The following is a 14015-nucleotide window of genomic DNA, read 5'->3' on the forward strand; positions in this document are numbered from 1 at the left end:
TTCACATTTGGGCATATTGAGTATTCGTGCCAAGTTTGGTCCAGATCCATCATTGTTTGTGTCCACAGTGCTCTCTGGATGTAGGTGAACTACAACTCCAAAATTCAAGGTCAATGCCCACCAAGCCCTTCCAGTATTTTCCGTTCCTCATGGGAGTTCTGTGTGCCAAGTTTGGTTCAATTCCATCGTTGCTGGAGTTCCGAATGTTCTTTGATTGTAGGTGAACTATAAATCCCAGCAATACAACTCCCAAATGTCAAGGTCAATTTCCCCCAAACTCTGCCAGTATTCACATTTGGGCATATTGAGTATTTGTGCTAAGTTTGGTCCAGATCCATCATTGTTTGAGTCCACAGTGCTCTCTGGATGTAGGTAAACTACAACTCCAAAACTCAAGATCAATACCCACCAAACCTTTCCTGGATTTTCTGTTGGTTGTGGGAGTTCTATGTGCCAAATTCCATCATAGGTGGAGTTCAGAATGCTGTTTGATTATAGGTGAACTAAACATCCCAGCAACTACAACTCCCAAATGACAAAAACCCACAACCCCACCAGTATTCAAATATGTATGTATCGGGTATTTAGTCCAGTGAATGAAAATACATCCTGCATTTCAGATATTTACATTAAGATTCATAACAGTAGCACAATTACAGTAATAAAGTAGCAACAAAAATAATGTTATGGTTGGGGGGTCACCACAACATAAGGAACTATATTAACAAGTTGCGGCATTAGGAAGGTAGAGAAACACTGTGTTCGAATAAAATATGCCGGGGAAGACTACAACTCCCCAGATCCAGGGATTCTGGAAGCTGCAGTCTCCCTCTCCCTGAGCTCTGGCTCGCGATTAGTAATATTTTGACGGTTGCCGTTGTTTTTGTTTTCACTGTCTCTATGGCATTGCGGAGGAGATTAGTGGTTCACTCAGTTTAACCGGGCTGGTGTAGCTCATGGAAGGCAACGCCCCACACTTTTCTGTTTCATAGTCATTCCGACCAGACAATTAGAATCAATTGCATAAGTACACTTATTAGAGAAGGAAGGTGAAATGCCAAACAGCCACTTCCCCGGAGTTACATCATAGGATATTTACATCCTAGAGAACTGTATTATAGAGTTTTTTGAATGACAGTCTTTGATGTGTGTCATAATCATAATAACGTACATTCTCATATATTAACATTATGATTATAGCTGGCTTTCTGTATTCTTGGATTCTACACCCACACATTCAACTATCCGTGATTGAAAATATTCCTAAAGGCACGCCTTGATTTTGCGATTTTATATAAAGGATACTATTTCACTATGGCCCCTTCTACACTGCCATATAATATCCACATTATCTGCTATTTTTCTATTTATTTATATATAGTTTTTATTGAACATTTATATAGTTGCATGGAAAGTGGGAGAATAAACTAGAAGAGGATAGAAAAGTAGGAAAATAGTATACAAAGAGTACAATAAAAATTAAAATCCAACGGAAAAAAATCCCCCCCCCCCCCCAAATAAAAGTGGAGGGAAAGGGAAAAAGTGAGAAAATAGATCGCAAAAGGAGGGTGGACTAGCACTACCTAATATAAAAAAAATTATGAAGCAAGTAGATTAAGTTTGGTTATAGAAGGAATGGTTAAAAAAGAGGGGATAGATTGGCTTAGTAATGATTCAGGAAAAGTGGAAGATGAAACCTGGAATATATTTTTTAAACAGTTTACTAGAAAAGAAATGAGGGAAATTAGAAACCCAATGCTGAGTAACATACTGAAAGTATGGAAGAAATATAAGGGGAGGTTAATAAAGGAGGGATCAATTATAACCCCAATAGTGATGGAAAAGAAATTCCCAAATTTTTTTTTAAAAGTAATGGATAAAAAGGTAAGGGAAATAAATCTAGATAGGATAGGGGATTGGATGAAGGTGGAAATGAAGAGGGAAATGATGTTGGAAGAGTTTAAAGAAATAAAATTGTCATGGTTTCATTGTATACAATTAGAACAATGGTTAATAAACTGGGAAAAAAACAATAGAAATGGAAGCCAACTCAATCAATTCGAACAAATAATACAGAAGGGAAGGGCTGTAGAAGAACACGAAAACTTGAGAGGTATAATTAGCAAAATTTATAAGATACTAATTGAAATGAAGGATGAAAAAATAAAAAAGTGTACCCTTAAGGAGATTTGGGAAGAGGATTTAGGGATAAAAATAAGTGAAATAGAGTGGCAGCAATTATGGGGACAAAGACATTTAAAAAAATATCGATACGAGTTAAAGAAAATTATTATAAGTTAATATGGAAGTGGTACTTTACACCGGTAAGAAGAGCATCTATATATATAAATCTGTTAGGTTGGTTCAACGGGACAGCAAAACTCCACAACCCCTCAACGAAACTGCACCAAAATTGCCATGCCCATAACACAACCCACAAGGTACAAACATATCTACTCAAAATGAAAAACAACATAACAACACACTCACAAAACTGCAAAACAACAAAACTCAAAACACTCCCAGCGAAACATAACCCAAATTCCCATGCCCATAACACAACCCACAAGGTACAAACATATCTACTCAAAATGAAAAACAACACAACAACACACTCACAAAACGGCAAAACAACAAAACTAAAAAAACCCAACGAAACTGTACCAAAATTGCCATGCCCATAACACAACCCACAAGGTACAAACATATCTACTCAAAATTAAAAACAACACAACAACACACTCACAAAACAGCAAAACAACAAAACTCAAAACACCCCCAACGAAACTTAACCAAAATTCCCATGCCCATAACACAACCCACAAGGTACAAACATATCTACTCAAAATGAAAAACAACACAACAACACACTCACAAAACGGCAAAACAACAAAACTCAAAAAACCCCAACGAAACTTAACCAAAAATTCCCATGCCCATAACACAACCCACAAGGTACAAACATATCTACTCAAAATGAAAAACAACACAACAACACACTCACAAAACGGCAAAACAACAAAACTAAAAAAAAAACCAACAAAACTTAACCACACACACACACAAAACCCCACGCTCCATCACTCCCCCCGCCGCCGCACACACACACACAACCCCACGCTCCATCACTCCCCCCGCCGCCGCACACACACACAACCCCACACTCCATCACTCCCCCTGCCGCCGCACACACACACGCAACCCCACTCCCCCTGCCGCCGCACACACACACGCAACCCCACGCTCCATCACTCCCCCCGCTGCCGCACACACACACACAACCCGACGCTCCATCACTCTCCCTGCCGCTGCACACACACACGCAACCCCATGCTCCATCACTCCCCTGCCGCCGCACACACACGCGCAACCCCACGCTCCATCACTCCCCCTGCCGCCGCACACACGCAACCCCACGCTCCATCACTCCCCCCGCCGCCGCACACACACGCAACCCCATGTGCCGTCACTCCCCCGCCACCGCAAACACACACGCAATCCCACTCCCCCGCCGCCGCACACACACACGCAACCCCACACTCCATCACTCCCCCCGCCGCCGCACACACACACACACAACCCCACGCTCCATCACTCCCCCCGCTGCCGCACACACACATGCAACCCCACTCCCCCCACCGCCGCACACACACACGCAACCCCACGCTCCATCACTCCCCCGCCTTCGCACACACACATGCAACCCCACTCCCCCCGCCGCCGCACACACACACGCAACCCCACGCTCCATCACTCCCCCCGCCGCCGCACACACACACGCAACCCCACGCTCCATCACTCCCCCCACCGCCGCACACACACACACAACCCCACGCTCCATCACTCCCCCGCCACCGCACACACACACGCAACCCCACTCCTCCTGCCGCTGCACACACACACGCCACCCCACGCTCCATCACTCCCCCCACCGCCGCACACACACACGCAACCCCACGTTCCATCACTCCCCCGCCCCAATCTTACCTCCTTTTACTTCACGCCACCTCCAAACCCCACCCCGACCCTTCCCGCCCTGTCAAAATCCAGGAAAGACGGGAAGGAAGGAAAGAAGGAAGAAAGAGAAAGGGCGGTAAAGAAAAAGGGGGAAGGAAGGAAAGTTAGAGAAAGAAGGAAGAAGAAAAGGAAAGAAAGAAAAAGATGGAAAGAAAGAAAAGAGAGACAGTAGAAGAGAAAGAAAAAGGGGGAAGGAAGGAAAGCGGTAGAGAAGGAAGAAATGAGAGACAGAGGGAGGGAAAGAAAAAGGGGGAAGGAAGGAGAGAAGGAAAGAAAAAAGGAAATGAAGGAAGGAAAGAGGGAGTGAAGGAAGGGCGAAGATGTAGAGAAAGAGGGAGGGAAGGAAAGAAGGAAAGAGAGAAGGAAGAAAAGACCAGAAGAGAAAGAAAAAGGGGGAAGGAAGGAAGGAAGGAGAGAAGGAAAGAAAAAAGGGAATGAAGGAAGGAAAGAGGGAGTGAAGGAAGGGGGAAGATGTGGAGAAAGAGGGAGGGAAGGAAAGAAGGAAAGAGAGAAGGAAGAAAAGAGACCAGAAGAGAAAGAAAAAGGGGGAAGGAAGGAAAGAGATAGAGAAGGAAGAGGAGAAGAAAAGATGGGAGGGAAGGAAGGGGGAAGATGTAGAGAAAGAGGGAGGGAAGGAAAGAAGGAAAGAGAGAAGGAAGAAAAGAGACCAGAAGAGAAAGAAAAAGGGGGAAGGAAGGAAAGAGATAGAGAAGGAAGAGGAGAAGGAAAGATGGGAGGGAAGGAAGGAAGGAAGGAAGGAAGGAAGGAAGGAAGGAAGGAAGGAAGGAGGGAAAGAAGGAGAGAAAGAGGGAAGGTTGGCCACAGCAACGCATGGCGGGTAAAGGTTGTTATTTCTATTATTATTATTATTATGCTATTATTCCTATTAGACCCTGGGGGAATGGGAAAGGTGTCAGGTCCCAGAGGCAATGCATTGCATTATTGTTATTGTTATGCTGGTGGTGAAATAAAAGGAAATAAAAAGTGAAAGAAGGAAGCAAACAGGGAGGGAAGAAAGGCAAAGGAAGAAAGGGGGAGGGAATGAAGGAAAGAGAGGAGGATGAAACCAAGTAGTGAAAGAAGGAAAGAAAGAAAGAGGTAGAGAAGGAAGAAAGGAGAGAAAGGGGGAGGAAAAGGGGGAAGGAATAGGTAGGTACCTCTCTTTCATAATAGTCCAGATATCTACCTCAACTTTGATAAGTTTTACTATAGGCCACAGCAACGCGTGGCAGGGCACAGCTAGTATATGAATAAAAATAATTCAATAAATTGTTGGAGAGGGTGTCAAGAACCAGGAACATATATACACATGTGGTGGCAATGTAAATATGTAAATAATTTTTGGGAGAAAGTATTTAGAGAAATAGAAACAATAATGAATATGAAAATAGATAAAAGTCCTAGTATAGCCCTACTATCATTATATAACAATAAGCAACTGAAAAAGGAGGATAAAGAAGCGATAACAAACTTACTAACTATAGCAAGACTGCTTATAGCAAGGAATTGGAAAAAAGAAATGAATATACAAATAGAGGAGTGGTATAAGGAAGCATGGAAAATAGCAATAAATGATAAATTGACATGTATATTAAAGGTTAAAAAAGGTATATGGAAACAAAGTGATTTTGATGCTGTATGGGGAAGATTTGTGGTAAATGGATTAAAAAATAAGGAAGGAAAATTACCGTCACAAGAAGAAATGAAATTTTGGACAGATGAAATGTAAGAATGGTGGCTTGAGACGGGTGGAGGGGAGCACTGTGGTGAAAAAAGGGGGGAAAAAAGAGAAAAGGGGGGGGGGGAATGTCAAAGCAAAACAACTAAACAACATGTTAAAGAGGCTGATGTACAAAATGCAATAGTGTGTAATAAATGTGATAAATCAATAAAAATTAATAAAAAAAGAACTGGAAAAAAAATAAAGAGAAAAAATGAGGAGTACTTCCTTCTAATTCTGCTCACATTGTCTCTTTTGTATATAGGATTATATGGCAATGTAGACTAGGGCCCCTTCCACACAGCTGTATAAAATCCACATTGAACTGGACTATATGGCAGTGTGGACTCAGATAATCCAGTTCAAACAGATATTGTGGATGATCTGCCTTGATATTCTGGGTTGTATGGCTGTGTGGAAGGGCCCTCAGGCCCCTTCTACACAGCCATATAATTCAGATTATCAAAGCAGATCATATACTGCCATATAATCCAGTTCTATACTGCCATATAATCCAGTTCAAAGCAAATAATCTGGATTTTATATGCCATTGTAGAAGGGGCTCTGGGCATCTGCGGAAAATAGACTCTTTTGAAGGACCAGAACAGAAGGCTTCACACGTAGTTCACGCTTTACCAATACACACACTGTCTTGCCAGAGAAAGAAAATATGCCATGCAGATGATCAGTAAAGAACAAAAAGTTTAGTCTTTGTAATGCAGAGCAACATATATACAGTCATGTGAACAGTTGCATTGACACACACAATGTCCTTTCAGATAGACTGAAATGGTCTTTGAGTGTCTACGTCAAAGATCTCCTTCCTGCAGCTCATGAAGAAGAAATCAAAATGTCTCTCTCGGTGCAAGCTCCTACACACCACAGCCTAGAAATGTAACTGTTGCCAAAACTCCCAGGCTCAGCTAGGTCCTTTGGTGTGACCTAACCAATCAGCTTCAGGCTTTGCATTTTCAGTTAACATACTCACTAACTGTTTTTTTTTTTAAACATGTCCTAACAGTGTAGAAGGGGCCTCCTTCATCCTTTTTGGAATGTCTAAGCTCTGGGCATCTGCAGGATATAAACTATTTAGAAGGACCTGAACAGAAGGAACTGTTGCAGGAACCAATATTGAATTTATCAATATCAGTTCCGCAACTGATATTGAACTGATATTAAATTATAAATACTAGCTGTCCCCTGCCACGCATTGCTGTGGCCCAGTCTGGTGATCTGAAAAATAATGAGAAAGTGTTGGTTTCTAATATACGTAATTTCTTTATGCTTGTGGGTAAACAGTATTTCTTGTTGTTTCTTTGTCAGTGTTGATGTGGAGAGTGTCTGGTTTGCCTACTCTGGATCATGTAACATATAATTGTCCTTCTTTAGGGGTCCCTTTCAAATCTATGATACTATATCTCTCTGTGTGTGTGAATCATATCTATCTATCAATATCTATGGCTGGATGGCTCTTTTTCAGGAGGGCTCTGATTACATTTTCTTGCCCTGGTGGAGAGAGTTGGACTGGATGGCCCTAAGTATTTTCTGTTGGTCATGGGGGTTCTGTGTAGGAAATTTGCCCCAATTCTGTCGTTTGTGGGATTCAGAATGCTCTTTGATTGTAGGTGAACTATAAATCCCAGTAACTACAAATCCTAAATGTCAAGGTCTATTCCCCCCAAACTCCATCTGTGTTCATATTTCGGCAAATGGAGTATTCGTGCCAAGCTTGGTCCAGATCCATCATTGTTTGAGTCCACAATGCTCTCTGGATGTAGGTGAACTACAACTCCCAAACTCAAGGTCAATGCCCATCAAACACTTCCAGTATTTTGTGTTGGTCATGGGAGTTCTGTGTGCCAAATTTAGTTCATTTCCATCATTGGTGGAGTTCAGAATGCTCTTTGATTGTAGGTGAACTATAAATCTGGATGTAGGTGAACGACAACTCCAAAACTCAAGGTCAACGCCCACCAAACCCTTCCAGTATTTTGTGTTGGTCATGGGAGTTCTGTGTGCCACGTTTGGCTCAATTCCATCATTGGTGGAGCTGAGAATGCTCTTTGATTGTAGGTGAACTATACATCCCAGCAACTACAACTCCTAAATGACAAGATCAGTCTCCCCCAATCCCACCAGTATTTGTTCCAAATGTGGTCCAGTGGATGAAAATACATCCTGCATATCAGATATTGACATTATGATTCATGACAGCAATGGAAATAATGTTGTGGTTGGGGGTCACCACAACATGAGGAACTGTATTAAGGGGTCACGGCATTAGGAAGGTCGAGAAACACCGTCATAGAGCTTTCAGCACCTGTACATTAGTGGGTGTATTTTAATTGCTTGCAAGCCAAGAAGTAGACTTTCAGTCACCGCTAGAGGGAGGTACCCTTGTAGCTAAAAAGAATGCCAGCATTGTCTGCTGCAGCAATTACTGAAATGCCCTCAATGGCATCAGCAATTATGTCCTGGAACAACTGTTGAGCAATTCCACTGACAAGATCAGAATCCCTCTCGCAATAAACTCAGAGGTTGCGTGTCTACCCATCATGCATCCTTACAAAGCTGCCGTTTTGACGCACTCCCTAGCAACATTGAATTGTATGAATGCGTACCTTATTAGCAATACATATGTCGTATATATTTTATTTTCCCTATAAATAAAAGTCGAAATATATATGTTTGTTTACTTGTCTGTTTGTACCACAAAGGCTGTTGCTAGTTGGCCTTCTGTGATGTCACTGGATCAATTGGATTGGGTGTTGCTAGGTGAAGTGGCCCACTGTGATGTCGCTGGGAAAAGAAAAGTGACATGTGTATGAAGGGAAGACAGGCAGGAAGGACAGAACCACTCAGGCCCTTCTAAACTGTCATAGAGAATCCAAATTATCTGCTTTGAACTGAATTATATGGCAGTGTAGACTAATTTAATCCGATTCAAAGCAGACAATGTGGATTATCTGTTTTGATAATCTGGATTATTTGGCAGTGTAGAAGGGGCCAAAGACAGCCTGCACACCACTATGGTACTAAAGTTAAGATATTGTGGGGTAGATTTTCTTAAAGGTGGAGAAGGGAGAAAGTAGCTAGGCAGCAGTTCCAACAACACCAAATATATACATAAGTATGTATATGTGTATATGTATGTGTATGTTTGTGTATATATATCTCTTACCTGTTCTGTCGTGCGCTGGTCTTGAAACGAATTGCTTTTAAAACAGGACATGCAACTTTAGCCCAGCGGGAAGCCAGGGGCCCCAAAGAGAAGTTCTCAGGATTTTCACCACAAACAGTCTTTGGAGGGCTTATGAAATATAACAAAGTCTTTATTGGTGAACAATCAACAGAAACTCCATTTGTCTTCAAAAGGTTAAACAAATGCTTCCAGGCTTTGTGCAACTAGTGGCTTCTAACTGTTACTTTACTCTAAAGGAAAATCCTTTTCCAAACTTCTCCCAGGCTAACTGTGATCCTAAACCTAACTGATGTGGGCGCCACTACCGGGTTGATCTGCGCCTCAAAGCACCAAGTGGACCTACCAGTAGGCCTGTAGTCACTTCAGCTGGAGTTCTTAGATGTTCAAAGCTGTTTTTCCCTCCGAAATTCCTCAGAGTTTTAGGGCTGTTTTCCCTGGGAATCTTTGAGAATCCTTTTGCTCTTAAGACTGTTCTCCTCTGGGAGGTCTTAAGGGTTGAAGTCTGTACACGTCCTGTACATTGACTTTCCTTGCTGAGACTGACTAAAAATGGCTCCCTTCCCTTCTCAATTGTCCTGAACAGGGGGCGGAACCAAACTTAATGATGATGGAGAGAGGGGCTGCCCTATAACTGCAAACTTTAACCGGAAGCCACCCTTCTGCAGAATCCCAAGCCTTGGGCTGCAAGCAAACACTTAATACAAGGCAAATAAAGCGGGAGCTTCTGGTACAGCTGTACCAGCACAATACCAGTGTTTCCCAACCTATGGTCCATGGAGCACCAGTGGTCCGCAAGAACGAAAATATGGTCCGCAACCTCACCATTACTACACTGCTGCTTCGAAACCCTACGGCAATGAGAGTGACTGGTCTTGCAAAACCCTCTTATAGTGCCAAGCCAACGGGGATGTCGGGAGGGGAGAGGCTCACTACCCACGAGAGATTACTACTACCACATCAGCTCTAGATTATTAAATATGGTTTTCTGTGGGCAAGTAGATAGTGACTACTGGATGGCATACGTTCTGTATCAGAAACTAGAACTGATGTGGTCTAGTCAATGCAATTTTCTGAATCAGCACCCCAAATAACCAAACCAAATCTGAAATTGACCAAAAACTGATTCATAACCCTTTTGGTACTAATATTGAAGAGTGGTCCCTGGTAAAAAAAAGGTTGAGAACTACTGATCTAGACACATAGTTTATCTATCTATCTTTTATACACAAAATAAAAGTGAAACTATGTATGTGTATGTGTGTGGCTGGGGTGTCCACTTACACAGACAAGCTCCTGCCACAAACATATATAACTCCCACCACTCAAGAGACACCAATTGCCCCCCCCCCTCCCAATAACAAGTGAGTGCCTTGAACATGTACAAGAGCCCTGCCAATGTCCTCCACAAACACAATACTGTCCCCACCCAAGTGAAGGTTTTAATTCGGGGACAATTTCATCCTGGATTTTCTGTTTTTTCTCCTCCACCGGCATCCCAGTGTTTCTTACTCTCTCCACTGGTGGAGAGACCAATTTGCATGACCCTGCCCACTGCCTCTCCCATAACTCTTTCTTATTTTTTTCTATGGCACACACATAGCAAACAGAGAAATTGATCAGCAACTGAACATACTGGAGAGGTTTGGGGAGAATTCACCATAATTTATATGAGTTGTAGGAGCCCCCGGTGGCGCAGTGGGTTAAAGCACTGAGCTGCTGAGCTTGTTGATCGAAACGTCGCAGGTTCGATTCCGGGGAGCGGCGTGAGCTTCCGCTGTCAGCACTAGCTTCTGCCAACCTAGCAGTTCGAAAACATGCAAATGTGAGTAGATCCGGCGGGAAGGTAACGGCGCTCCATGCAGTCATGCCGGCCACATGACCTTGGAGGTGTCTACGGACAACACTGGCTCTTCGGCTTAGAAATGGAGATGAGCACCACACCCGAGTCAGACATGACTGGACTTAATGTCAGGGGACTACCTTTACTTACCTTATATGAGTTGTAGGTTCTGGGATGTATAGTTCACCTGCAATCTAAAAAAACTCTGAACTCCACCAACGATGGATCTGGAACTAACTTGGCACACAGAAACTCCATGACCAACAAAAATACTGGAGGTCTTTGGAGGGATTTATAGGAGTTGTAGTTCACCTACATCCAGAGAGCACTATGACCCCAAACAATGATGGATCTGGACCAAACTTGGCATGCATACCTGATATGCTCAAATTTGATTACTGGTGGTTTTGAGGAGAATTGGCCTGGACATTTTGGAGTTGTAGGTACTGGGATTTATAGTTCACCTTCAGTCAATGAGCACTTTGAATTTCACCAAAAATGGAATTGGATAGGGGTGTGTTTGTATGTGTATATATTTATATCTATATCTCTATATCTCTATCTATATATATCAGGGCAGCCCTGTGACATTACAGGACCTTGAGAATATTAAAAGCATGGGAATATAAGGAAATTGTAGAAGAACCTCTCTAATTGCCTAGAGAAGGAATGTTCGGATTGACAGTGTGTGCAGTTCAGGTATAAACCTCAGCACCTATCTCTGAATATAAGAAAAATAAATGGAAGGAGACAAAATAGGATATTGTTGCTTATTTACAACAGTTATATAAGGCTTGTGTCAAACCAGGAAACATGTCTCTTTCAGATTGTGTATCCTGAGGATTGGCCCTTTTGATCACAGTGTATGTGTGTGTGTTTCTGATAGATTCAGAGTGAACAGCTCTGTGCTTAAGATTTAGTTTGCGGAATTGCCCTGTAAGAAAGCAGTGGAGCTATGGATTGGAAAGAGTGGTAGTTGGAGAAAGAAATAGCCTGTGTTGACATTGTATTAATGCTGGGGAAACATATAGTCTTTCTCTGTGTTTTGTGTGTTTGTTTTACAGTACGGTTCTGTGCCAGTCCTCTTGGAAGTTAGTCCAGCTGAGGCTTATTCCCAGGCTAGCAAGAGTATAACCGCCTTGAGTCGCCCTCGGGCTGAGAAGGGTGATACAGAAATATAGTACATAAATAAATAACATTACAACCTGGATCCCACCTTAAATCCTAGTATTAGGGGGAAACTGCGTATAAATAAAAGGATTGAATAAGGCCCTATCTAGACTGACACATCATACAATTTGGAACTCCATTATATGGTTGGTGCAGACGTATACAAACTGCATTCTATGAGTCTACTACACCAAAACTCAAGGTCAAAGCCCACCAAACCCTTCCAGTCTTTTATGTTTGTTATGGGAGTTCTGCGTGCCAAGTATGGTTCAATTCAATCATTGGTAGAGTTCAGAATGCTCTTTGATTGTAGGTGAACTATAAATCCCAGAAACTACAACTACAATCAATCCACCCACCCCACCCCCCAAACCCCACAGAATTCAATTTTGGGCACATCGGGTCTTTGTACCAAATTTGGTCCACTGAATGAAAATACATCCTGCATATCAGATATTTACATTACGATTCGTAACCGTTGCAAAATTACAGTTATGAAGTAGCAACAAAAATAATTTTGTGGTTGGGAGGTCACCACAACATGAGGAACTGTATTAAGGGGTTGTGGCATTAGGAAGGTTGAGAACCATTGTTCTAGGACAGTGGTTCTCAACCTTCCTAATGCCGTGACCCCTTAATACAGTTCCTCATGTTGTGGTGACCCCCAACCATAACCCTAACATTATGAATTGCCATGTAAATAATGATTTGCAGGATGTATTTTCATTCACTGGAGCAAATTTGGCACAAATACCCAGTATGCCCAAATTTGAATGCTGGTGGGGTTGGCGGGGGGATTGATTTTCCCATTTGGGAGTTGTAGTTGCTGGGATTTATAGTTAACCTGTAAACAAAGAGCGTTCTGAACCTCACCAACAATGGAATTGAACCAAAGTTGGCACACAGAACTCCCATGACCTACAGAAAATACTGGAAGGGTTTAGTGAGCATTGACCTTGAGTTTGGGAGTTGAAGTTCGCCTACATCCAGAGAGCACTCTAAACTCCAACAACGATGGATCTGGACCAAACTTGGCACGGATACTCCATATGCCCAAATGTGAACACTCGTGGGGTTTTGGGGAAATAGACCGTGAGATTTGGGAGTTGTACTTGCTGGGATTTATAGTTCACCTATAATCAAGGAGCATTCTGAACCCCAACAATGATAGAATTGGGCCAAACTTCCCACACAGAGACCCCCATGACCAACAGAAAATACTGTGTTTTCTGATGGTCCTTGGCGACCCCCCTAACACCCCTTCGCGACCCCTCCAGTGGTCCTGACCCCCAGGTTGAGAAACACTGTTCTAGGACCTTTTAAAAAGTATCATTGCTGAAGGGATGCATACAGATTTTCCTATCACACAGGAGTTCCGCAATGGAAAGATCCATAGTATTTCAAAAAGTACGATTAGAATTCCAACTGCAAATAATCCGTTTCTGTGACACTTTGCAGATGGATTCTGATGGAATACTAACAAGATGGGGCAAATGTCATGTGATGGACCCTGTTCGAAATCATTCTCAAACAGTCTCAGAAACTGAGCATTTTCTAATGTGATAAAGTCCTAGGCTAGATGAAATATTTCCCGTCCTGTCTCCCCAAGATGATGAGCCACTGAAGTTGGCACTCAACTAAGGAAGGGTTGGGTAGCTGTGAGTTTTCCGGATTGTATGGCCATGTTCCAGAATAATTTTCTCCTGATGTTTTGCCCACATCCATGGCAGGCATTGTCACAGGTTGAGGGGTCTGAAGCGTTGAGGGGTCTGAAGGAAGGGTTCCCTCTAGATCTCAGGTTTTGGCACTGAAGACTCTGGATCTGGGACTATCCTGAATGGACAACCCTAGTCCAGACAGTTGTCGTGCACAAGATACCGGAGTCTTCTCTTTGGCCAGCAATGATCTTTAGGTAGGACTCTTCAAGGCAGCCTGCTTTGAAGCCTCAGCGGCCATCATGATACAAGTTCATGTTCATAGGATGGCATGGATTGCTCACAAATTTCACATCCCAGCCAAAGCTGCTTCTTCGTGACACGTGGGCCGTGTGCGGTCGGCAGAGCAGC

Source organism: Anolis sagrei, chromosome X (assembly GCF_037176765.1).
Source record: "Anolis sagrei isolate rAnoSag1 chromosome X, rAnoSag1.mat, whole genome shotgun sequence".
NCBI lineage: Eukaryota > Metazoa > Chordata > Lepidosauria > Squamata > Dactyloidae > Anolis > Anolis sagrei.